At 46.0% G+C, this 24,798-nt stretch overlaps 1 protein-coding gene and 1 non-coding gene across 2 annotated transcripts in view; both read left to right on the forward strand.

Moving 5' to 3' along the window:
* Positions 1-24,798, forward strand: part of LOC103191585 (integrin alpha-X-like) — a gene marked incomplete in the record, with an annotated part of 145,644 nt that overhangs the window by 85,379 nt on the left and 35,467 nt on the right.
* Positions 17,972-18,043, forward strand: trnaa-ugc. The gene has a single exon. It is a non-coding gene; the product is annotated as a tRNA-Ala (tRNA).

The following is a 24,798-nucleotide window of genomic DNA, read 5'->3' on the forward strand; positions in this document are numbered from 1 at the left end:
TTTTAATCTTTAATTTGCAAATTAATTATTTTGTATTGTATTTTCTATATCGTTAATTCTAAAAATAATTTATAATTAACAAATTATTGATTCTCTCCAGGGCGCTATCCCGCGTGAAGGCGCTATATAAATGCACGTTGTTCTTGGTTCATTTTTCTGATTTTTTAAAAACAAAATATACAAAGAAAATGTAAATTGCAGGGTTTATATTTAATACTGTGTAATATATTATATTTATATTAACACACAATCATATATTATATTTATATTAACACACAATCATATATTAATTTGTGATTAACGAATTCATTCTTTGTATATTATAGTTTTTATAGTTAACAAATGAATCATTTTTTTGCAATGTTTTAAAAGGAAAATATACAAAAGTAGTTTTCCTGTGTCATAATATGTAATTATATACCATATTTATATGAATATTTACCCCTTTCTCTGTCTTCTTCCCTCGAGGCTTCCACTCACTCGTCAGCGCTTCTGGAAGCTTCCTTTCCCGCCTGTGGCCCATTCCCGCCCTGTCTCGAGCGCGCCCTCGGCGTCTGCGCATGCGCTCTAAACCCGCCGCCGCGTGGCTTCTGCCCACGCGCATGCGCACCTTCATTCCCCCGCCTCCCGGAGCTGACGGTTGGTGTCGCCTCGTGCGCCTTTGCCGCCCATTTTGTCGTCGACCAAAAAAAATCGGTAAATAGGAACATAAATATAATAAATATTACATTGTATTACACGGGAAAGCTTTCTAATTTATTACAAATGAATGTAATATGATATAGGCTATTATAAGACGATATATTAATGTAAATAATAGTAATCCCTGCAAACAAAAGCAGAAGTCCCCGGGAACCCTCAGCGGGTCCGGCAGCTTCTGTGGAGAAAGGAAAGTCAGTCAACGTTTCAGTCCACGACCCTTCGTCACAACTCCAGTTCTTTGTTTTCAGATTTCCAGCTTCTGGTTTTTTTTTGAGACGTCTACAAAACGTGAAAAAGCGCTATATCAAATGCGATTATTATTATTACTATTATATTTTGTGTTTTGATAATAATCCTCGCAGTTGATATAGCACCTTTTCATGTTTTGGGGACGTCTCAAAAGCGCTTCACGGGATATACTGTAAAGTGAATTGACTGATTATTTTGTGGGTGAAACGTGGCAGCCAATTGCGCACAGCAGTGTCCCACACACAGTTGTGGAGAAACAGTTAGGAGAAACAGAGAGGGAGAGATTGAGAGAGATACTGCTGAGTAAACACAGGCGTGTGGAGTTAGGAAACTTGCCCAAATTTTGCCCTGTCAGGGAAACAAACCCAGGTCCTCTCACTTGTGAGGAGAGTGCACGAACCACTGAGCTACAGGTCTATGAAAACACTATGTTTAAATATAATATATCACATATTAAAACCCTATAATTTAATTTTGTTGTATATTTTGTTTAAAAATTTACAAAAACTTGTGAATTATAAATTAACTTTAGAATTAACAATATTAGAATATAACACAGTATTAATTTACATGGAGAAAATATTGTAAAAAAAATTATAGATTAAAATATGATCAAGACAATTATAAGTCCCTATTAACATAATATAATATGTCATATTATTAAATATAAACCATAGTTAACAATATTACAGTTTAGCCTATTATAAGATTATATTATAAATTAATATGATATATCACATTATTAAATATAAACCCTATAGTTAGTAATATGACAGTTTACATTGCATCACTGGTAATATATTCTCTTTGACCGTGCCTTCAGCTCCCCTCCCGACTCTCTACCCCCTCCTCGCTCCCTTCCCTCCCCTCACCCTGACCATTTCCCCCCTGCTTGGGTCCTGACCCAACTGTCCAGCGCCTTGGGACGTCCTCCCGACATGAAAGGCGCTCTATAAATGAAATCTTGTTGTTGTTATTGTTGTATATTATGATATAGGCCAGCGTGGTCCAACAGATAGGCTGGCAGGTGATTTTATGGGACCCGAGACCATTTCCAACTTTCCAACTTCTGCTCCTTGGTGAATGTCCTCCCAGGGCAGTGGCAGGAGCTGACGGTTGAGAGGGTGCAGTGCGGAGAGTGGAAATAATAAAGAAAGAGTGTGAGGGGGAGGGAATGAATGTGAGGGAGAAGGGGGGAGAGAAACAGAAGAGGGGTGGAGATTGAAGGGGGAAAGGAGGTGGGAGAGAGAGGATGGTGAGAGGGGGTGAGGGGGGGGAGAGAAGAGTGTGAGGGGGGAGGGAGTGATTGTGAGAGAAGGGGAGAGAAACAGAAGGGGAGATTGAGAGAGGGTGATTGAGAGAGATTTTGAGATGGGATAGAGAGAGTGTGTGTGGGAGAGAAGTGGGGGGGGGGGGGGGAGAGAGTAATTGAGAGAGGGTGTGAGAGAGAGAGAGGAGGAGAGAGTGGTTGAGAGTTGGAGGTGTGGGGAGAGAGTGGTTGAGAGGATGGAGGTGGAGTGCAAAAGGGAAGAGAGAGTGAGAGAGTAATTGAGGGAGTGAGTCTGAGTGAGAGAGAGGAAGAGAGTGTCCCTCTCCCCCTTTCTTTCTCCCCCTCTCTCAATCTCTCTCCCAATTAGCTGTGTGGTTCACTATCCGTAGCAGCAGGACTAAGTTACTAAGGACGCGCAGTTGGTAAGAGATGTTTGGACCTTTCTCAAATAGGGAATCCGGCCCATGGCAGCCAAAAGTTTAGACCACTCTGTGTTGGGCTATTATAATACCGTATGTTAATATAAATATAATATACTGTATATCAAATTTTTGCACAGGAAAACCCTATAAACAATATCATAGTTTGCACAGTGTAACTGGTAATATAATATTGTATAGGCTATTATAAGACTATATTAATATAAGTATTATATATTACATATTATCACGCAGGAAAATGATATGGTTAACAATATATACAAAATATACAGTTAATTCATTTTACAGTATATTCTGTTATTATTCAATTATCATTCACAAATTATTTAACAATAAATTGAAATGATGTCCCACACCATGTCCCAGTACGTGTAACTGAAACCAAGAAAACACACATCATTAGAGAATGTAAACACATTCATTTAAATAATCCTTTCATTTGACACAGCGCCTTATCACATCATCGAGACACCTCAAAGTGCTTCACAGAACCCACTGTAAAGTACAGTGACTGTGTGTTTTGTGGGCATAATAATAATTTATTTACATAATTAATAATTTAAATTTTAACAATAATTGAAATAATCATGTAAAAAATCCTTACATTTGACACAGCGCCTTAGAATACATTAGAATATACAGCACAGAATCAGGCCATTCGGTCAAACTGGTCTGTGCCGGTGTTTATGCTCCACATGAGACTCCTCCTGCCCTTCCTCAACTAAGCCTTCAAGCATAACCTTCTCTTCCTTTCTCCCTCATGTACCTGTCTAGCTTTCTCTTAAATACATCTATGCTATTTGCCTCAACAATTCCTTGCGGTAGCACATTCCACATTCCCACTACTCTCTGTGTGAAGACATTTCTTCTAACTTCCCTATTTGATCTATTTGTGACTATTTTATATTGATGGCCCCTGGTTTTGGTCTCCCCCACAATTGGAAACATCTTCCCTATGTCTACCCTATCAAAACCTTTCATAATTTTAAAGACCTCTGTCAGGTCACCCCTTACCCTCCTCTTTTCAAGTGAAAAGAATCCAATTATGTTCAGCCTTTCCTGATAGGTATAACCTCTCAGTTCTGGGATCATCCTTCTGAATCTCCTTTGCAACCTCTCCAGTGCCTCTACATCCCTTCTATAATGTGGGGACCAGAGCTGCACACAGTATTCTAAGTGTGGTCTAACCTAGAGGTTTACCATAGCTTCCCAATTTTCATTTCTGTCCCTCTAGAAATGAACCCCAATGCCTGGTTTGCTTTTTTATGGCCTTATAACCCTGGGTTGCTACTTTTAGTGAATTGTGTATGTGTACCCCTAGGTCCCTTTACTCCTCTATCCCATTTAGGTTTTTATTTTCCAGGATATATGTGAATTCTTTATTCCTTCTAGCAAAATGTACCACCTCACACATTATCATGTTAATTATTATTATGGGCAAAATAAAAATACCAAGGAGAATAATACTAATAATAATTCTTGCATTTGACAGGGTGCCTTATCACATCGTTGAGATGCCTCAAAGTGCATCACAGGATACACTCTAAAGTGCAGTGATGGTGTACTGTGGTTGATATAATAATTAATTTAAATAATAATTAATCTAATAATCATTTAAATAATTATAATAGTTCATTTAAATATTCATTTAAATAAGAACAAATTACATTTGTATAGCACCTTTCATGTTGACCCAAGGTGCTGGACAGTGAGGGATCTGCACCTGGCATCAGGAGGGCAGAGAGGGTGATGGAAAGCATGGTTGAAGAAGAGGGTCTTGAGATAGGTCTTGAAAGAGGCAAATGGACTATGGGATGGAGTTTCAGAGGGTGGAGGCCAAGCAGGCGAAGGCCCGCCCGCCCGCCAATGGTGGGGCGGGCAAGTTGGAGTACATAAAGTAAGTCGGAGTCTGCTGAGCGGAGGGAGCGGACAGGTTAATAGGGGGTTAAGAGATCACAGACTTAGGGAGGAGCAAGGCCATAGAGTCCTTTGAAGGTGAGGACCAGGATCTTGAATTGTAAATTAAATAACTAATAATTCATTTGAATAATCATTGCATTTGACACAATGCCTTATCACATTAATTATTGTAAGGTCACTGGGCGAGAGAAACTCCCTAACTCTTTTCGAATAGCGCCCGTGAGATCTTTAACATCCATCTGAACAGACAGTTTTGCTGTGACAATAATAAATTGGTCATTTTCAATCTACGACTGTTTGTGGGACATTGCTGTGCGCAATTGGCTGCCGCGTTCGCCCACAAATATACAGTCAATTCACTTTATAGTATATTCTGTGAAGCGCTTTGGGACGTCCTCCCGACGTGAAAAGCGCTATATCAAATGCAAGGATTATTATTATTATTATGGTCAAAGAGTATCTGTATACTTTGTTATGTGCAATGTTTCATATGTGCTAATGCTGAGGGTTTATTGTGACTCATGGTTTTCATGTTAGTATTGCTGCAAAGGACAAACATCTTGTGTAGATAGTCCATGACACTATTGTGTTTTTTTCCAGCTTTTGAGGAAAAAAGAAACCAGTGAAACCTGACCTCCCAAGGTAAGTGTACCAGTACTAGTGGAAATCTTGCGGTGCTAACTTATGCTAGTACACATTGGCTCTTTTCTGCACCTTTCCACACGGAGTACTATAATAATATGAATTGTTTAAACAAAAGCTTACATTTGTTGATATAGCACCTTTCCCATCAGAAGGATATCTCAAGATGCTTAATAGTGTGGATCCTGTAGTATATTGGTTAGAGCACTCGCCTCACAAGTGAGAGAACCCAGTTTGATTCCTGTGCAGGGTGAAACCTTATCAAGTTTCTTTACTCCACACCCCCCTGTTTAACTAGTAGTAAACAGATCCTACCTCTCACACCTTCTTCCTTTGTCTCTCAAAACAGCTTCTTCTCCAGCGCCCACAGCGTCATGTGCAGTGTTCTTCAGGGCTCTGTCCTTGGTCCTCTCCTCTTCAACCTGTACATGCTCATTCTTGGTAATATCATCTGCCGATATTGGGTTAACTTCTACATGTATGTGAATGACACCAATGATATCTCTCTGCCTCCATCCTCAACTCAAGGACCACTGCTGTCCTGACAGAATGTTTGTCAAACATCAGTCCTGGATGAGAGCTAACTTTCTTTAGTTGAACATCAACAAGACTGATCGGCTCCCGCCAGCACCTCCACACCTCAGGCACTGGCAGGACCACCATCAATGGATGCACACTCGTCCTCACTGAGCCAGTCTGTCTGGGACCTTGATGTCTTGTTTGATCCTCAACTGTCCTTTCTCCCCTACATCGATGCCATGACCCGCTCTGCCATCCCCCACCTCCGTAACATTGCCCGGCTCCGCCACCACCTCACCCCTCAGACCGCTGAAACCCTCAAACATGCCTTCATTACATCTAGACTCAACTGTGCAAACTTCCTGCTTGTTGGCCTTCCCATCACTCAGAGGATAGAGTTCAAAATCCTTGTCCTCGCCTTCAAGGCCCTTCACGGCATTTCCCCTTTCTACCTCTGTGACCTGCTAATCCCTTATCAATCTGTTCACTCGCTCCACTCCGCGGGCTCCGGCCTGCTCCATGTCCCCAGCCTCTCCGCCCCCACCCTTTGGAACTTCATTCCACATTCCCTTCATCTTGCTCCCTCCCTTGCCTCCTTCAAGGCACATCTCAACATCCTTCTCTTCGGCCATGCCTTTGGTCACCCTCCTACCCCTACCCACCCCGCCAACCTTCTGATCCCAACAGCCCCACTGCTTGGGTCTATATCCCTGACTGTCCAGTTCCTTGGGACATCTTCCCAACGTGAAAGTGGTTATACAAATGTAATTTTGTATTGTAATAGGTAGGAACCCAATTGTTAATCGATTGGCGCATCTCTTTTCCGAGGGTAATACTCCCTTAAAAAAAATGTCATTTAATGCACGATTGTTTGTGGGACATTGCTGCCTCGTTTCGGCCATAAAATATGCAGTCAATTCACTTTACAGTATATTCTGTGAAGCGCTTTGATATGTTTTGAAGATGTGTTAAGGCGCTGTGTCAAATGCAAGGATTATTATATTCTGAAGTGTATTACCTGTAATTTGTAGTTTGGAAATGGCCAATAATGTTAGTGTATGTGTTATGTATTTTATGCGTTGAAATGTGTAACAGAACATAGGAGGTCTGAATTTGCTCTGGACACAGAGTCCAAGCCAGAGTAAGGCGCAATAGCAAATGCAAGGATTATGAACCAAATAGTGTCCATATTCCTTTGGGACGGCCTTCCGACGTGAAATAAAGGAGCTAAACAAATGTCATTTGTTGGGGGTAGTGGTTGTTGTTGATGTTCTGGATAATAATAATAATCCTTGCATTTGATAAAGCGCTTTACACGTTTTCTAGACGACTCAAAGCGCTTCACAGAATATGCTGTAAAGTGAATTGACTGTATATTTGTGGGCGAAACATGGCAGCCAATTTCGCACAGCAGTGTCCCACAAACAGTCATGGATTGAGGTTGAAGTGACCAATTTATCATTTTTTTGAGGGATTATTATCAGGCACGTGGAGTAAGGAAACTTACCCAGGGTTTCGCCCTACCGGGAATCAAACGCAGGTTTCTCGCTTGCGAGGCGAGTGCTCTAACCACTGAACTACAGGTCTCCACTGGATAATAGCAAGGTAAAGGATCAGGGAAAGAAAGGAGAGGTTATGCTGGAAGAATGTGACAGGTTGAAGAGAGAGAGAGACAGAGAAGGTGGAGTTAAATAAGCAGAATAAACAAAGTGGGAGATGTTGGAATGTGAACAGAAGCCGGTCATGGATTAGAGGAGGAGAAGAACAGGCATAAGTGAAAGAAAAGCAATGTGAAAAAGGACAGCAAGTCAGCAGAAAAGACAAAGGTTGTAAAGAGTGATTATATTGTCCTTCGGGAAGAATTGGCACAGCCTTGTGCAGAAAATGGTTTGTTCCACAACACCCGTCTTGACTACTCTTACCCTGCTAAACAGTAAGTCACATACAGGAATTGATATGTATATCCTCTCCCTTTCGATTTCCGTTCTTGCAAACCACATTCCGCTCTGTGTGCATTATTCACAGCTCTTGCCAAGACTCTCGAACCCTTCTCCAGGCACCCGGTTTTATTTTATTATTTTATTTTCAAACTCCTCTTGGGTCTATAACGGGTTGACCAAACTCCTCTATCTTTTTGGATAACAAATGAATTATTGTTAAAGGGCTCTGAGATGCTGCCTGACCGCATGAAGGGCTCCATGTAAATGCTTGTTGAGTTCACCTCCTCCAATGACACATCTCTCATGCATGTCTCGGTGCTGAGTTATATCTGTTCTTTATTTGTGCTCAGTCCTACCCCAAACTTCCCTTTGCTGGTATAGAATTATTTCAAGTTTGCCCGTCACTCTGAAAATTGTGAAGCCAACGCCCTTCTGAAGCAAGGTGCTCGGGTGGAGGGAGTGGAGGAGAGACATGGTGGTTTACCACTCTCAGGCTGAATGCCACCACTTCTGTTCTCACTTTTAAAATAATAATAATCCATGCATTTTGTATTTGATATAGCGCCTTATCACATCTTTGAGACTTCTCAAAGCGCTTCACAGAATATACTGTAAAGTGTAGTGTGTATGTTGTGGGTGAAAACCTCTTGTTGCGAACAATCCTGTTTCAGTTTATGTCATCTGAGTAGTGACGAGTAGTTAAAGGAGTATAACCAGAAGCTAATGGAGCACTGACAATAGTTTCAAATTTAAGGCTTATTATTATTTATTATTATAGATTTGGACATTGTTCTCATTTTAATTTGCTGGTTTACAAGGGCAAATGCTCACATTGCTAATGATTTGTGTACAATGAGGTTTGCGAGCATTTTAAATTGAGAATTGTAACACGTTTGATAGTTTTTAATGTAACCTTACTGTAGTTTTGATATAATATTAAAATTTGAGACATAATAGTTCAGGTGTATAATTTTGATTAAATTATGTCAAAGTTATGTGTTCAGTTACCGTGATCTGCAACAGCAGAAGGTAATGATGATAAGCAGAAGGTAAGCATATGATGATAATAATAGTACAGCTGGTGGCTGTGTTGCACTTATTATCTGAGGGGCCGACTACCCCACCATTGGCGGTTGTGCCTTCAGCTTCTCTGGCCCCACCTTCTGGAACTCCATCCCACAGTCCATTCTCCTCTCTCTCTCCCTTGATCTCTCAAGGCATGCCTCAAGACCCTCCTCTTCGACCATGCCTTCGGTCATTCTCCTATCCCCCACCCTCCCTGCCCTCCACCCCACCTGATCCCAGCCCCGAGCTCAGATCGAAATCTCTGACTGTCCAGAGCCCTGGGACGTCGTCCTGACGTGAAAGGCGCTGTGTAAATGGCATTTGTTGTTGTTGTTGTTGTTCTACAAGGACAGGAATGTGGGCTACTTCTACTCATGGTCTGCAGGTCGGGAGCGCTCTAGTGGTGGGAATACTGTTAACACATCCACAAATGTGATTGAGATTTGGGGTTTAATTGAGAGTATTTCAAGCTGTGTTGGTGAGATACAGATCTGACCCGACTTCCCAGGGGATATGATAACTGATCACTACTTTGCCCTTTATATAATCATTGACTGTGGAACTATAATAAAGGAAACAATTGTACACCCACTATTTCATCATTAATTAAATAATAAATACAGAGGTTCATTAATGCTGTATACACACACACACATACACACAAGCAGTCTGTCTTGTTCTGTCACACACACTCACGCATACACTAACAGTGTAGGGGGAGCTTTACTATGTCTCTGACCTTCCCTTCTTCCCTTCCTCACTCACACACAACAACAATAAAATTACATTTGTATAGCACCTTTCACATCGGGAGGATGTCCCAAGGCGCTGGACAGACAGTTACGGACAAGCTCAGGTGTCAGGGTTGGGGATGGTGGAGGGCAGTGGAGGAAGCAAAGGAGATTGAAAGCACAGTCAAAGATGGGTCCTGAGATGGGTCTTGAAGGTGGCAACGATGGGAACCAGGATCTTGAACTGTATTCACTGTGAGATAGGAAGCCAGTGGAGTTGGGCGAGGATGGGCGTGATAGGGTCACGGAGTCTAGTGCAGGAGAGGATACAGGCTGCAGAGTTCTGGATGATCTGCAGCCTGTGGAGGGAGGAGTTGGTAAGGCCGACAAGCAATGAGTTACATAGTCAAGCTTCGATATAATGAAAGCGTGTATGAGGGTTCTGACCGCCTGCGGTGTGAGACAGTGGTGGAGCCAGGTGATGTGGTGGAAGGCAGAGTGGGTCATGGCACAGATGTGGGTAGAAAGAATAGTTGAGGGGCAAACAAACACACACACAAATAGTAACCGGTATAGTGACTGTCGCTCGCTGCTCCACACCTCAGTTGATGCAAACAGGTTGGGTACACACGAATCCCCTCGGGAAATTACAAAAACTGCGCTCCCACTTCATGTCTGAAACCAAAAGATTTTCAGCAGTTACACACAATGATAACTTGTTCTCTCAGTCTCTCTTGCAATCTTTCTCTCACAGTATCTCTCTCTCTCAGTCTCTCACAGTCTCTCTCTCTCAATCTCTCTCTCTCAGTCTCTCCCTCAATCTCTCTCTCATTGAATCATAGAATCATACAGCACAGAAAGAGGCCATTCGGCCCATTGCGTCTGTGCCATCTCCTAAAAGAGCAATCCAACTCAATCCCACTGGCCCGCTTTCTCTCCACAGCCCAGCAATCCTGCCCTCCCCAAATGCCCATCTACTTCTCTCTTAAAAGTTATTATTGAATCGGCTTTCACTACCGTTTCATGTAATGCATTCCAGATCCCAACAACTCGCTGGGTGAAATTTTTTCCTAACCTCCCTCTGTTTCTTTTAACAACTATCTTAAATCAGTCTCTTTCAGTTTCTTTCTCACAGTCTCTCTCTTTCTGTCTCTCTCCCCCCACTTTCTCTCTCTCTCTCGGTCTATCTCCATCTCAGTCTCTTTCTCAATCTCTCTCTCTCTTAGTCTCTCCCTCTGAGACTCTTTCTCAGTTATTTTTTCTCACAGTCTCTCTCTCTCTCTCTCTCTCAGTGTCTCTCCCTTTCAGTCTATCTCTTACCTGTTTTACTTGGCTTTATCCATGCACAATAGTTGGTGTCCTTGTTATTCCTCCAGTTAGTGTAATCCACGGGACTCCAGTCTTGCCATTAGAGTCCTGTAGCTCAGTGGTTAGAGCCCTCGCTTTGCAAGCGACAGACCTGAGTTCAATTCCAGACAGGGCGAAACCTTGGGCAAGTTTCCTTACTCCACACAGAGCCTAATAATAATCCCTCCAAAACCATAATAAATTGGTCATTTTCAATCTACGACTGTTTGTGGGACATTGCTGTGCGCAATTGGCTGCCGCGTTTGCCCACAAATATACAGTCAATTCACTTTACAGTGTGTTCTGTGAAGCGCTTTGGGACGTCCTCCCGACGTGAAAAGTGCTATATCAAATGCAAGGATTATTATTATTATTGGAATTCTTTCTCTGAACATATTGACAAAGTCTTGAATGAGCAGAGAGGCAGCCCGTGTCATCCCTGAGAGCTATTACTCTCACACTGCAAGGAGAGGGAAATTATTATTTATAGTAACAATCCTTGCTTTTGGCACAGTGACTTATCATGTCGTTGGGATGTCTCAAATAGCTTCACAGGATACACTGTAAGTGGCGGAGCACAATGCCGAGTCAGGGGGAGGGGCATGTAAACGTAGGCAACAACAACAACTGAAACCTATATAGCACCCTCCATGCAGGGTCGTGTCTCAGAGCAGTTAACCAGTAGGGGGAGGTGGCTGTAAGCACAGTCGGAGAGGAAAGTTTTCATGCTGAACTTGAAAATGGAGAGAGAGGGGGCAAGGCGGAGGGATTGAGGGAGAGTGTTCCAGAGTTTCAGGGCATAGTGGCTGAAATCGCAACCTCTGATGGTGGGGTGGAGGGTGCGAGGGACGAGCAGGAGGCCAGTGCCAGTCAAGCAGAGGTGCCGGGTGATGGATTGTGGAGTGAGGAGGTCAGAGAGGTAGGGAGGTGCCAGAGAGTGAAGGCATTTGAACACGAGTGTGAGGATCTTGAAGTCGATCCGTTCGGTGGTGGGAAGCCAGTGGAGCCTGGCCAGAACTGGTGAGATGTGGGTACAGAGTTTGGTCCGGGTCAGTATGCCGGTGGCAGAGTTCTGAATGAGCTGGATTGTTTGAATAATGGAGCTGGGGAGATCGTCGAGGAGCGCTTTTGAATAATCCAGGTGGGAGGTGACAAATGGTCGAATGGAAAGGTCTTCAGAAGCAACCAGAAGATGGGTAAGCAAGGACAAGGCAGAGGGATAGAGGAAGAGTGTTCCAGAGTTTCGAGGCATCGTGGCTGAAAACATGGCCAACAATGTTGGAACCATGTTCGGACATGGAGAAGGCCTGAGCCAGTTGAGCAGAGGGAGCGAACAGGGTGGTAGGGGGTTAGGAGGTCAGAGAGGTAGGGGGAGCAAGACCGTGGAGGGCTTTGAAGGTGAGGACCAGAATCTTGAACTGTACGCTCTGTGTGATGGGAAGCCAGTGGAGTTGGGCAAGGATGGGGTTGATAGGGTCGCTGAGTCTAGTACGGGAAAGGACATGGGCTGCAGAGTTCTGAATGATCTGCAGTCTGTGGAGGGAGGAGTTGGGGCGGCTGACGAGCAGTGAGTTTGCATAGTCGAGCCTCGATGTAATGATGGTGTGTGTGAGGGTTTTGGCAGCCTGCGGTGTGAGACACTGTCGGAGCCAGGCGACGTTGTGGAGGTGGGGGAAGGCAGAGCGGGTCATGGCACAGATGTGGGATGGAAAGGATAGTTGGGGGTCAAAAACGACCCCAAGGTTCCGGATTGGCATGGCAGGGATTAAGTTTGTAAAATAAATCTATGGGGTATATAAAGGCTAGTGACCGCAAGTGCAGAATCAGCAGGAAAGTAAGAATATAGTAATAATAATCCTTGCATTTGATATGGTGCTTTTCACGTCTTCTGTACGTCGCAGAGCGCTTCACAGAATATACTGTAAAGTGAATTGACCGTATATTTGTGGGCGAAACGTGGTAGCCAATTGTGCGCAACAGTGTCCCACAAACAGTCTTGGATTGAAAATGACCAATTTATTATTGTTTTTGGTTTTGGAGGGATTATTATTAGGCTCTGTGTGGAGTAAGGAAACTTGCCCAAGGTTTCGCCCTCTGCCTGGAATTGAACCCAGGTGTCTTGCAAGGCGAGTGCTCTAACCACTGAGCTACAGGACCTATAGGACAAGGCACAAAGCTTCAGCTAAAAACAAAGATGTGATCCCAGGTGGCATACAAAGCCATCAGAGAGAAGAACAGGAGGGCTGTCCTGGATACGGAAAGCTTCTATTCGACTGTGCCTTCAGCTCCCCTCTCGACTCTCTACCGCCTCCTCGCTCCCTCCCTTCCCTCCCCTTACCCTGACTATTTCCCCCCTAGTCGGGTCCTGACCCAATTGTCCAGCGCCTTGGGACGTCCTCCCGACGTGAAAGGCGCTCTATAAATGAAATCTTGTTGTTGTTGTTTGAAATACTTGAGATAATAATAATAATAATCCTTGCATTTGATATAGCGCTTTTCACGTCGGGAGGACGTCCTAAAGTGCTTCACAGAACACACTGTAAAGTGAATTGACTGTATATTTGTGGGCGAACGCGGCAGCCAATTGCGCACAGCAATGTCCCACAAACAGTCGTGGATTGAAAATGACCAATTTATTATTGTTTTTGGTTTTGGAGGGATTATTATTAGGTGGTGGAGTAAGGAAACTTGCCCAAGGTGTTGCCCTGACCTGCCTGGAATTGAACTCAGGTCTCTCGCTTGCAAAGCGAGTGCTCTAATCACTGAGCTACAGGACTCCACAAAGAAGGGAGTAGACAATGCTATGAGATTAGGAGAATCAACACATTGTTGAACTGATGATTAGAAGAGATAACCCATACCACAATAAAGGAGAAACAACATGAAATGTGGAGGTATCATCTCAAACACCAAGAGATCAAGAGAGTACCACCTATTACGTAGTAATTAGAAGGCTGTGTGCAAGTAAATAAGGAATGCAGAGTCAGTGCTAAAAGATTGTGGATGAAAAGAAGTGGCATAGTTTCTACATTACCTTCAACATATTTAAGGCTGCCAGGCCCACTCCAACAAGACTTCTTAAGTGCACAAAGTTGGTCCTCTTGAAATTTGGCAGTTTTGTTTGGGTTTTATAACCTCAACAATCCTTGTGATGTCAAATGCGATTGCATTGCGATCGTTGTTGCTTAATGCTTCTCCCACCTTTATGTTGCTACAACCCGTTCCAGAGCTTTGGCAAAGAAGGGCAGGTTGGAGGGATCAAGGATGTTTTTTTGAGGAGGGAAGTGCTGACAGCGGTTTCAAGGGGGAATGAAACAGAACCTGAGGAGAGCGACTGGTTGACCAACAGCGAGGAGTGGATGTGACGAGCAGCTAGGTGAGGAGGTATCTAGGCAGCAGGTGGTGGGATTCATCTGGGAGATGTTGATTGAGAGAGAGGTGGGAGTATTTGGGGCAAAGGAGTGTAGGGAGGGGGAGTGATAAGGGCTGTGGTGGAATGATGGGGTGGTGTAGATGGTCTGGGGATTGCGGAAGGGGACGTAGGTGAGGGGGAAGCAACCAAGCAGATATTTTCAATCTTTGACAGTGTAAGACCTCTTCGCGTTTGAGGTGAGGATGGAGGCAGCTTGAGTGGGTGCGCAGTGGAGGTGATGGATGGTGGAGAACAGTGCCTTTGTTTTTTTGTCTCCAAATGGTTTTGGAGTTTTGGCCTGTGAGAGGGAGAGCTAATAATTTCAGAGATCCACAGCTGGCAGTGGATTGCGAAGCCAGATTTGTGCCATCTGCGCTCGATTGTCCAAGTTTGAGTTTTGAGGGAGTAGAGGTGACTGTTATACCAGGGCGTGTGGGTAGATCTGGAGACAGACCTGGGTTTCAGGAGGGCAAGGGAGTTGCAAAAAGTCAAACGTTTAGCAGCTTGATGGCTGCATCAGGATCACTGCGGGTGGAAGTCCAGAGGGAGAAGAGATCATGAGAGATTCAGGCAGAAGCTTTTGGCAAAGTTGGAAAAAGATGGTGGAGGGCTTCGTAGAGGGAAGGGGGATGCAGGGGGAGAAGATGAGGAAGTGGTCTGAGATGGTCTTGTCTGTGATGGATAGGTCAAAGATGACAAGGCCATGAGTGATAATGAGGTTGAGTGGGTAGCCATGTTTGTGGGTTGGGGAGTTTATGTGGAGGGTGAGGTTTAATGTGGAGAGGAGAGCAGTGAAGTCAGAGGAGATGGACAAGGCAAGTTTACGTGAAAGTTGAAATCACCTAATATGATCAGGTGTTTAGTGCAGAAGCAGAGGGATTTGAGGAGAGGGGAGATGTTTGGGATGATGGAACCAGGTGGTTTGGGAGGACGATAAATAAGGAAGATTTTGAAGGAGAGAGAAAACTTCTTTCTCTTTCCCCATCAGTGAAGTGGGAGATCTTTAACATCCTCCCTGAATAGGGCACGGACGGGGAGTGAGTGACACTTAACGTCTCATCCAAAAGACGGCATCTCCGACTTATGCAGTTGCGTAAGAGTTTCCTTGGTGGACATGCTCACAAGCGACTATCCAACTCTCGCTTAATCAACGCCTCTGCCTCAGCTTGGGTTTGAGGTAAGGAGTCCACATTCCCATCAACCTCTGTGGAGCTGAAGGTCTCTCATTCCCAGTCTCAACCCACCTGAAGCCCCCCAGAGGGCAAACACAACTGCCCTCAGCATCCTGCTCTTTAAAGGCCATTTAGCCTTGAAATGCAAGATGGATCGAATTGTGAGGGGAGAATGGGGATGGAGTAGAGAGCTCCAGTGTGGAGGGAAGAAGCACTAATATAGACACAATAGATGGGGTTGGGGGGGGAAGGAGAGCAGGGAAATGGGATTAGAGTAAAGAGCTCCAGTGTAGGGGGAGCGAGCACCAGTGTTGACACAATAGGTGAGGCAGTGGGGGAGAAGAGAAGGGGAATGGGGTTAGAGTAGATAGCTCCAGTGTGGGGGGAACGAGCACCAGTATAGATAGGTGGTAGGATGGGATGAGGAGGGGAATGGGGTTAAGAGTAGAGAGCTCCAGTGTGGGGGGAGCGAGCACCTAACACGTTAGGTAGTGGTGAGTGAGGGGACAGCAGGGGATTGGGGTTAGAGTAGAGAGCTCTCCACTCTTAATCTGGGCACTTGTCCACAATTTGACCCATTTTGCATTTCAAAGCCAAATGGCCTTTAGAGATCTGTGTTGGAACCTTGTGCTACCTCCTGGAGTCTGTGAGTCTGCCTCCTCTGCTCGGGAGTTGTTAATGACTGACCGGGCAAAAAAGCAGTTGACACCAGCATCTCTCTTTGCCAATGACACCAGACCTGGTATCCCTCCAAAGAATTGAACACACATCAGAGAGAGCAACTGGGAGAGAGAGAGAGACTGGGAGCCCAGATTATTTCACAAAGTGTGTAATTCCTGTCAAACCGAACATCACCACAGGCCCCTGAAGGCTGACAATGTCCCACTAATCCGCCGCCACTCATTTTAGCGTGTGCATCTTGGTTGCCACCCCCGACTCTAGCTGGCCCTCCCTCAAAATGCCCCCCTCCCTGCAACTCTCCTGCTCTGTCCTGCTCTCTCTCCGCCCTCCCCGCCTATTATCCCTGCTTGACCTCTCCCCCCACTCCTCCCTCTGCCCCAGCCTCGGAATTCTCTGCTGGGCTCATTATGGCACTCAGCGTTGGCTGTCCAGCAGCAGCCGCACCGACTACTCCATTCCCCATTACCGCAGCAAGCCACCCCGGACCCAGACCCCAGGGGCTAACCTCTCCTCCCTCATCCGCATTCCCATCCTTCCTGCCAACCAATCCACTACCTCCTCCCATCCCACACATCCCCCTGCCAACTGTCCACTCCACATTGGCCTTCAAAACATCTGCTCCATCTGCAATAAGATACTGGCCGTCAATGATCTCATCCTTGATGAGAACGTTGATATTATGGCCCTCACGGAAACCTGAATCACCCCAGGTAAGACCTCCACCCTCACTGAGGCACACTACCCGGCTACACCTACCACCGTGCCCCATGCCCAACCGTTGTGCCCCTCATCTCCAGGGCATTACTTGCCCTATCCCTCTACTCTGCTGGTTCATTCCCCTCTTTTGAACACCTTACCCTCTGCCATCCCTCCTATCTCTCACTAAAAATTCTCCTAATTTACTGCCCCCCAAAATCCTCCCCTACCTTCATCACTGACATCTCCACCCTTCTAGCTTGCCTCTGCCTTTGCTCTGATCGCCTCATCATCCTAGACGACATCAACCTTCAACACCCTCTTGTTCCACCTCCTCAGACTTCTCCTCTCTCCTCTCTCAACCTCTCCCTCCACATCCACTCTGATACCCACGTTCATGGCCACCCTCTCGACCTGGTGATCACCCGGGGCTTCAGGGTCTCGGATGTCACCATCACCATGACAAGGGCATCGCTGACCACCATTTCATCTCCCTCAACTCCTATATCCCTCTCCCCACTGCCTCCAAACTACTACCATCTTCTACTGCCCGTGAAAAAAGATCTCCCCACAATCCCTCTCCGCTGCCCTGAAGTTCTCTGAACTCCTCCCTCTCTGGCCCACCTCCCGCACCAACCAATCCTCTGCGTTTACTCTCCTCCACAGCACCCGCTCCACCACACTCAATGCCCTTGCCCCCCTTATCTCCGGAACTGCCTCCTATTACCGATCCTCACCCTGGTTCATCAACCACCTCCACTCGCTTAAGGGCCAAGTGCGGGCTGCATATCGCTCTTGGCTGAAATCCGTCCGAACGGTCCATTGGTACATCTGGCTGGACCACATCACAACCTACCACTCCACTCTCGTCTTGGCCAAATCGTCCTTCTACTCCAAGTTAATCCTGGAAGCGAAGGGCAACCCCAGGCCCCTGTTCTCCACCACCAACTGGCTCCTCTGCCCTCCCCGCCATGCCTCGCAGATTCTTTCCTCCGACTCCCACTGCGAGGAAATGCTGGACTTCACTGGATTATTGTTATTATAACAACGACGACTTGTGTTTACACAGTGCTCTTCGCGCAGCTTCACAAAGTTGTTAACAGCAGCGGAGCCTGGCTCTGAGCTGTGGGGAGGGAGGAGGTGTGCCATAGTTTTGGAGCAATGACAGATGCTATATAAATATGGAGTCCTGTAGCTCAGTGGTTAGAGCACTCGCTTTGCAAGCGAGAGACCTGGGTTCGATTCCCGGCAGGGTGAAACCTTGGGCAAGTTTCCTTATTCCACACACCTGTTAATAATCCCTCAAAAAAAAACAATTATCAATTAGTCATTTCAATCCACGACTGTTTGTGGGACACTGCTGTGCGCAATTGGCTGCCGCATTTCGCCCACAAATATACAGTCAATTCACTTTACAGTCTATTCTGTGAAGCGCTTTGAGATGTCTAGAAGATGTGAAAAGCGCTATATCAAATGCAAGGATTATTATATTATATTGTTGTTGTGTCAGAAGTAAAGGGTATTTACACCCACGCACACATGCTCACACGGACACACTCACCCACGCAGACACACACTCTTGGTTGATGTTCACCTGGTTTATGTTCCTCCACATCTCGGTGAATGTGGACCATTAACAAGACATTAAACGTGGTGTACCCGATCGCTGGACACCGTGTTCTGTTCACACAAAAAGAAAGACTTCGACCGAGAACTGCGGGTAATCATTAACATCTGTCAATCAGTGTAAGTTCCAGCTAACAGCCAAGAAGCAAGACCTCACCACCCCCTCTCCCTCAGCCACACACTAAGCTCTCTCTCCCTCTAGGTGTCTGAGACATGCTGTGCTTAAGAGTCTCAAATAATATCAATAATGTAATAATAATCTGTGCATTTGACATAGTGCCTTAACACGTCATCGAGACGTCTCAAACCGCTTTACCCCTCACTATTAAGCACTGTGGGGGATCTTTGACGTCCGCCCTGAACAGGGCCTGGACATCGAGTGAGTGAGGTTTAACGTCTCATAATAATAATAATCCTGCCATTTGATATAGCGCCTTATCATGTCTTTGAGACGTCTCAAAGCATTTCACAGAATGTTCAGAATAGTGAATTGACTATATTTTGTGAGCGAAACCCGGCAGCCAATTGCACACAGCAGTGTCCTCAAGACAGTCGTGGATTGAGTGACCACAATTTATTATTTTTTAAAGGAATTGTTACCCTTGGAAAAGCAATCCGACAATCGACTAACAACCGGGTTCCTACTTACTGCTAGATAAACAGAGGCATGTGGAGTAAGGAAACCTGCCCAACATTTCATCCTAACAGGAATTGAACCCAGGTCTCTCATTTGCGAGGCAAATGCTCTAACTACTGAGCTACAGGACTCCATCCAAAGGGCAGCGTCTCTGACAACGTAGCACACACCCAGCGTTTTGCTGGCACTTAGCCTGTGTGATTCCAAGTTCTGTCGGGTAGCCCTGACCCTGGCTTAACTCGTCACCACCACTTAATTTATCACTGAGTCCCTTTTTACTGTAGTGCTTTTCACCTCAGGAAGGCATCCCAAGTCTGAGTGGACAAACTCTCTCCTTGAGAGGTCATCTCACACCTGGAGAACAGTGTACAGCTCTGGTCAGCCACACCTGGAGTAGATGTGGACAGCTCTGGTCAGCCACACCTGGAGTAGATGTGGATAGCTCTGGTCAGCTACACCTGGAGTAAATGTGGACAGCGGTGGTCAGACTTTATATAGTTGTTAATGATTGACTTACCTCTGGTGAACTTTGACTTCTAAAATATCCAGATAACAGCTTTGCCTTGACTTACTATATAGGTGTGTGTGTGTGTGATAGATCAGGGAGCTTTTCAAAGCAACATTGAGACTCAGAGAGGTAAGGAACCAGCCTCCACTTTAAGGCTTGTAACTACGCGCATTTGGACACAGATAATAACAATAACAAGTTACATTTGTATAGCGCCTTTCAAGTCAGGAGGATGTCCCAAGGGCCTGGACAGTCAGGGATCTGCACCCGAGGTAGTGGTTGAGATCAGGAGGGATGGAAGGCGGGGAAGGCAGGTGTAGGAGGATGACCGAAGGCACTGTTGAAGAAGAGTCTTGAGATGGTTCTTGAACCAGGCACGGAAGGGTATGAGGTGGAGGGACTGTGGGATGGATTTTCAGAGGTGGGGGCAGAGAGTCTGAAGGCCCTCCTTCCAATGGTTGCATGGGCGAGACGGGGGACGTGAAGCAGGCTGGAGCCCACTGAGCAGAGGGAGCGAACAGGTTGGTAGGGGGTTAGGCAGTCACAGAGGTAGGGAGGAGCAAGGCCATGGAGGGCTTTGACGATGAAGATCTTAAACTGTATCCTCTGAGTGATGAGGAGTCAGTGGAGTTGGGTGAGGATGGGGTTGATAGAATTGCGGAGTCTGGTGCGGGAGAGGACACGGGCTGCAGAATTCCAGAGAATCTATAGTCTGTGGAGATGATAAACAGGGTACTTGTGTAGTCGAGCTTGGATGTGATGAACATGTGGATGAGGGTCTCATTGGCCTGCGGTGAGAGACAGTGCAATGTTGTGGAGGTGGAGAAAGCTGGAGTGCTTCATGGCACAAACGTGGGGGATGAAGGACAGTTGAGGGTCGAAGAGGATGCCAAGGTTTTGCATCCATGAAGGGTGATGATGTCACCGCCCGAAGTATGGAGCGCTAACGGGAGCCAGGCAGAAGAGCCTCAGTCTTGTTGACATTCAACTGGAGAAAGTTAGCTCTTTTCCAGGACTTGACGACCGACAGGCAGTCTGTGAGGACAGCAGTGGTCCTGGAATCGAGAGTGGAGGTGGAGTGATAGAGTTGGGTGTCATCCACATATATGTGGAAGTTGACCCCATGTCTACGGATAATGCCACCAATGTCACGAGAGGGAGATGGATAGAGACTTTTAGAGTCATGAGACGGATTGAGGAGTGAGAGGGAGATGGAGAGAGACTTGGGATGGGGAGTAAGGGGATGGATTGAGGTGTGAGAGGGATAGATAGAAACTTGGGGAGTCAGGGGATGAAATGAGGTATGAGAGGGAGATGGATAGAGACACGTGGAGTGAGGGGATGGATTGAAGTATGAGAACGAGATGCAATGAGACTTGGCAAGTAAGGGGATGGATTGAGATGTGAGAGGGAGATGGATAGAGACTGTCAAAATGAAACCCCTCTCTCTCCATTTCTAGGCTTCCAAATGCCCGGGGTTCGCAAGGGACAACAATCGTCCAACTGTCAGCTTTTCGTATGGCTGTCTGTCTGGCTGGACCTTTTATCCTCCCACCTTCAGCTGCTATAAGTATGAGCCGGAGCCCATCCCCTTTCCTGTTGCCAAGGCAAGAACTGTCCTCTTCAACCTTCTTTGTCTGTCTCTCTCTTCTTTTTCCCAGTGAATCCATTATGAATCATATTATAATAGCAATCATTATCCTAGGTTTCTCGCACTCTCGTCTCTGAGTTTGAAGATTGAGGGTTCAAGCCCCCCACACGTTAAAACTTGGAATCACACAATCTAAGCTTATGCTCCAGTGCAGCGCTGCGGGAAGAGAACAACGCATTGTCGGAGATGCCGTCCTTCAGATGAAACGATAAACCTCACTCTCTTTCTGTGCCCTGTTCAGTTGGATGTTAAAGATCTCCTGTGGCGCTGGTGGTGGGGGGAGGGTGGGGAGAGAAGGGAGTTTCTCTCTCTTCTGGTGTCTTGGCTGCCAATCCCTCAAATAAAATTTGGCTACAATGTATTCAGGAGGTATAGGGAAGGAAAAGAAAAAGTGTGGGTGGGGGGTGCCAATATTGATTAACAACAACAACAACAACAAGATTCCATTTAATGAGCGCCTTTCACGTCGGGAGGACGTCCCAAGGCGCTGTAAAGTTGGGTCAGGACCCGAGCAAGGGGGAAATGGTCAGGGTGAGGGGAGGGAAGGTAGGGAGCGAGGAGGGGGTAGAGAGTTGAGAGGGGAGCTGAAGGCACGGTCAAAGAGAAAGGTCTTGAGACCGGCCTTGAAGGAGGAAAGGGAGGAGGCAAGGTGAAGGCACTGGGGGATAGAGTTCCAGAGCCTAGGGGCTGAGAGGCTGAAGGCCACCGATAGTAGGGCGGTTGGGGCGGGGGATGTGGAGCAGACCGGAGCCAGAGGAACGGAGGGTACGGGCGGGTAGGTAGGGGGATAGTAGGTCGGAGAGGTAGGAGGGAGCGAGGCCGTGAATGGCCTTGTAGGTGAGGGTGAGGATCTTGAATTCCATCCTCTGGGGGATGGGGAGCCAGTGGAGGCGAGCGAGGGTGGGAGTGATGTGTTCCCGAAGCCTGGTGCGGGACAGTACACGAGCTGCAGAGTTCTGAATGACCTGCAACCTGCAGATTAAAGACACGGTTAGGGCCCTGGGAAGGGACGATTTGCTAGAAAAAACAGAATCTATTTGGTTAGAGTTAAGGAGCAGAAAAGGAGCTGTTACTCTGTGAGGTGTATACTATAGACCAGCAAATAGTGGGAAGGAGATAGACGAGCAAATCTGCAAGCAGATTTCAGAAAGATAGAGGGATTGAGGTTAGAGGATAGAGGGATTGTGGGATATGGAATAGGTCGGGTAAATGGAATTAGATTAGAAGATCAGCCATGATTTTATTAAATGGCGGGGCAGGTTTGAGGGGTTGAATGTTTATGATCTTAAAGATGCAAAACCAACAGAGTAGTGATAATGGGGAACTTCAATTATCGTTACATAGAGTGGCAAAATAACAGTGTAAAGAGCAAGGAGGGGGAAGGATTCCTGAAGTGTGTGCAGGATAACTTTCTGAACCAGTATGTTTCCAGCCCAACGAGGAAGGAAGCAGTGCTGGATCTATTTCTGGGGAATGAAGTGGGGCATGTGGAGCAGGTTTCAGTAGGAGAACATCTGGACAACAGTGATCACAACTTCATTAGGTTTAGGATACTTATGGAAAGGGACAAGGAGCAATCAAAGGTGAAGATACTCAACTGGAAGTGGGCTAATTTCAGTGAGTGAAAAAGGGACCTAGCCAAGGTGGATTGTAAAGACAGATTGGCAGGTAAAACAGCTAACAAGCAATGAGAAGACTTCAAATAAGAGAGTTTTGGGAGAGTGAAATACATTCCCACAAAGGGGAAAGGTGGGGCATCCAAATCTGCCTGGATGAATAAGGAAATTGGGATTAATATAAAACAGAAAAAGGAGGCTTATGATAAATGTCAGGTCCAAAATACAGAAGACACTCAAATAGAATATAGAAAATACAGAGGAAAACTGAAAAAGGAAATGAGGGGCAGAGATTTTATGAGAAAAGATTAGCAGGTAACATAAAAGGGAACCCTAAGGTATTTTATAAGCATATAAATAATAAAAGGTTAGTCAAAGGTATGATGGGTCCAATTAGGGACCAAAGTGGAAATCTTCTTGTGGAGGCAGAGGGCTGACGTACTGAATGAGTACTTTGCATCTGTCTTCACAAAAGAAGAGGATGCAGCCAATGCCACAGTATTAGAGGAGAGGGTAGAGAAATTGGATAAGATAAGAATAAACTGAAAGGGAGAACTAAAAAGGTTGACGGAGCTCAAGGTAGATAAATCATCCGGTCCAGACGGGGTGCATCCTAAGTTACTGAGGGAAGTAAAGATGGAAATAACGGAGGCTCTGACCACAGTATTTCAATCCTCCTTGGACACCGGGGTGGTGCCAGAGGACTGGAGGGTTGCAAATATTACTCCTCTGTACAAAAAGGGGTAGAAGAATAAATCCAGGAACTATAGCATTGAATACAGAATTGAAGCACTCTGAGACGCCGTCTGGTGTGGAGGGCGCTATATAAATCCAAGTTGTTGTTGTTGTTATAGGCCAGTCAGCTTAATGTCAGTAATGGGGAAACCTCTAGAGACTATAATCCAGGACAAAATAAATTTTCACGTAGGAAAATATGGAATAATAAAGGACAGCCAACACGGATTTGTTAAAGGCAAATCGTGTCTAACAAACCTGATAGAGAGAGGGTGGTTGAAGGTAGTGCAGTTGATGTAGTTTATATGGATTTTCAAAAGTGCGACATAACAACAAGATTACATTTGTATGGTGCCTTTCATTTCGGGGGGATGTCCCAAGGTGCTGGACAGTGTATAGCATTTCAGACCCGAGCTGGGGTCAGGGAGGGGAAGGGAAGAGGGGTGACCGATGGCATGGTCGAAGAGGAGGGTTTTGAGGCAGGAAGGAGACTAAGGAGGGGGCGAGGCGGAGTGATTGGGGGATGGAATTCCAGAGGTTGGGGGCAGAATGGCTGAAGACTCTCTCACCAATGGTGGGGAAGATGGGTCGGGGGACGTGGAGCAGGCCGGAGCCGGCTGAGCGGAGGGAGCGGGCATGTTGGTAGGGGGTTTGGAGTTCGCAGAGGTAGGGTGGTGCAAGGCCATGGAAGGCTTTGTAGGTGAGGAGCAGGATTTTGAACTGGATCCGCTGAAGGATAGGGAGCCAATGGAGTCGGGTGAGACTGGGAGAGATGGGGTCGTGGGTTTGGTGCGGGAGAGAACACGGGCTGCAGAGTTCTGGATTATCTGAAGCTGTGGTGGGAAGAGTTGGGAAGGCCGACAAGCAGGGCGTTTGCACAGTCGAGCCTAAGAGACTTGTAAGCAAAATAGAAAACTACGGTATTAAAAGGACAGTGGTAGCATTGATACAGAACTGGCTGGGAGACAGAAAGCAGAGAGTGGTGGTGAACGGTTGTTATTCTGACTGGCGGGAAGTGTGTAGTGGTGTTCCCCAGGGAGCTGTATTGGGACCACTGCTTTTTTGATCTATATAAATGGCCTGGACTTGGGTATAGCGAGTACAATTTCCTAGTTTGCAGATGACACTATGCTAGGAAGAGTAGTAAACAATGAGGATAGCAGAAGACTGAAAACAGACAGACAGACTGGTAAAATGGGCTGACATGTGGCAGATGAAATTTAATGTGGAGAAATGGGA

Source organism: Callorhinchus milii, unplaced genomic scaffold (genome assembly GCF_018977255.1).
Source record: "Callorhinchus milii isolate IMCB2004 unplaced genomic scaffold, IMCB_Cmil_1.0 Scaffold2, whole genome shotgun sequence".
Taxonomy (NCBI): domain Eukaryota; kingdom Metazoa; phylum Chordata; class Chondrichthyes; order Chimaeriformes; family Callorhinchidae; genus Callorhinchus; species Callorhinchus milii.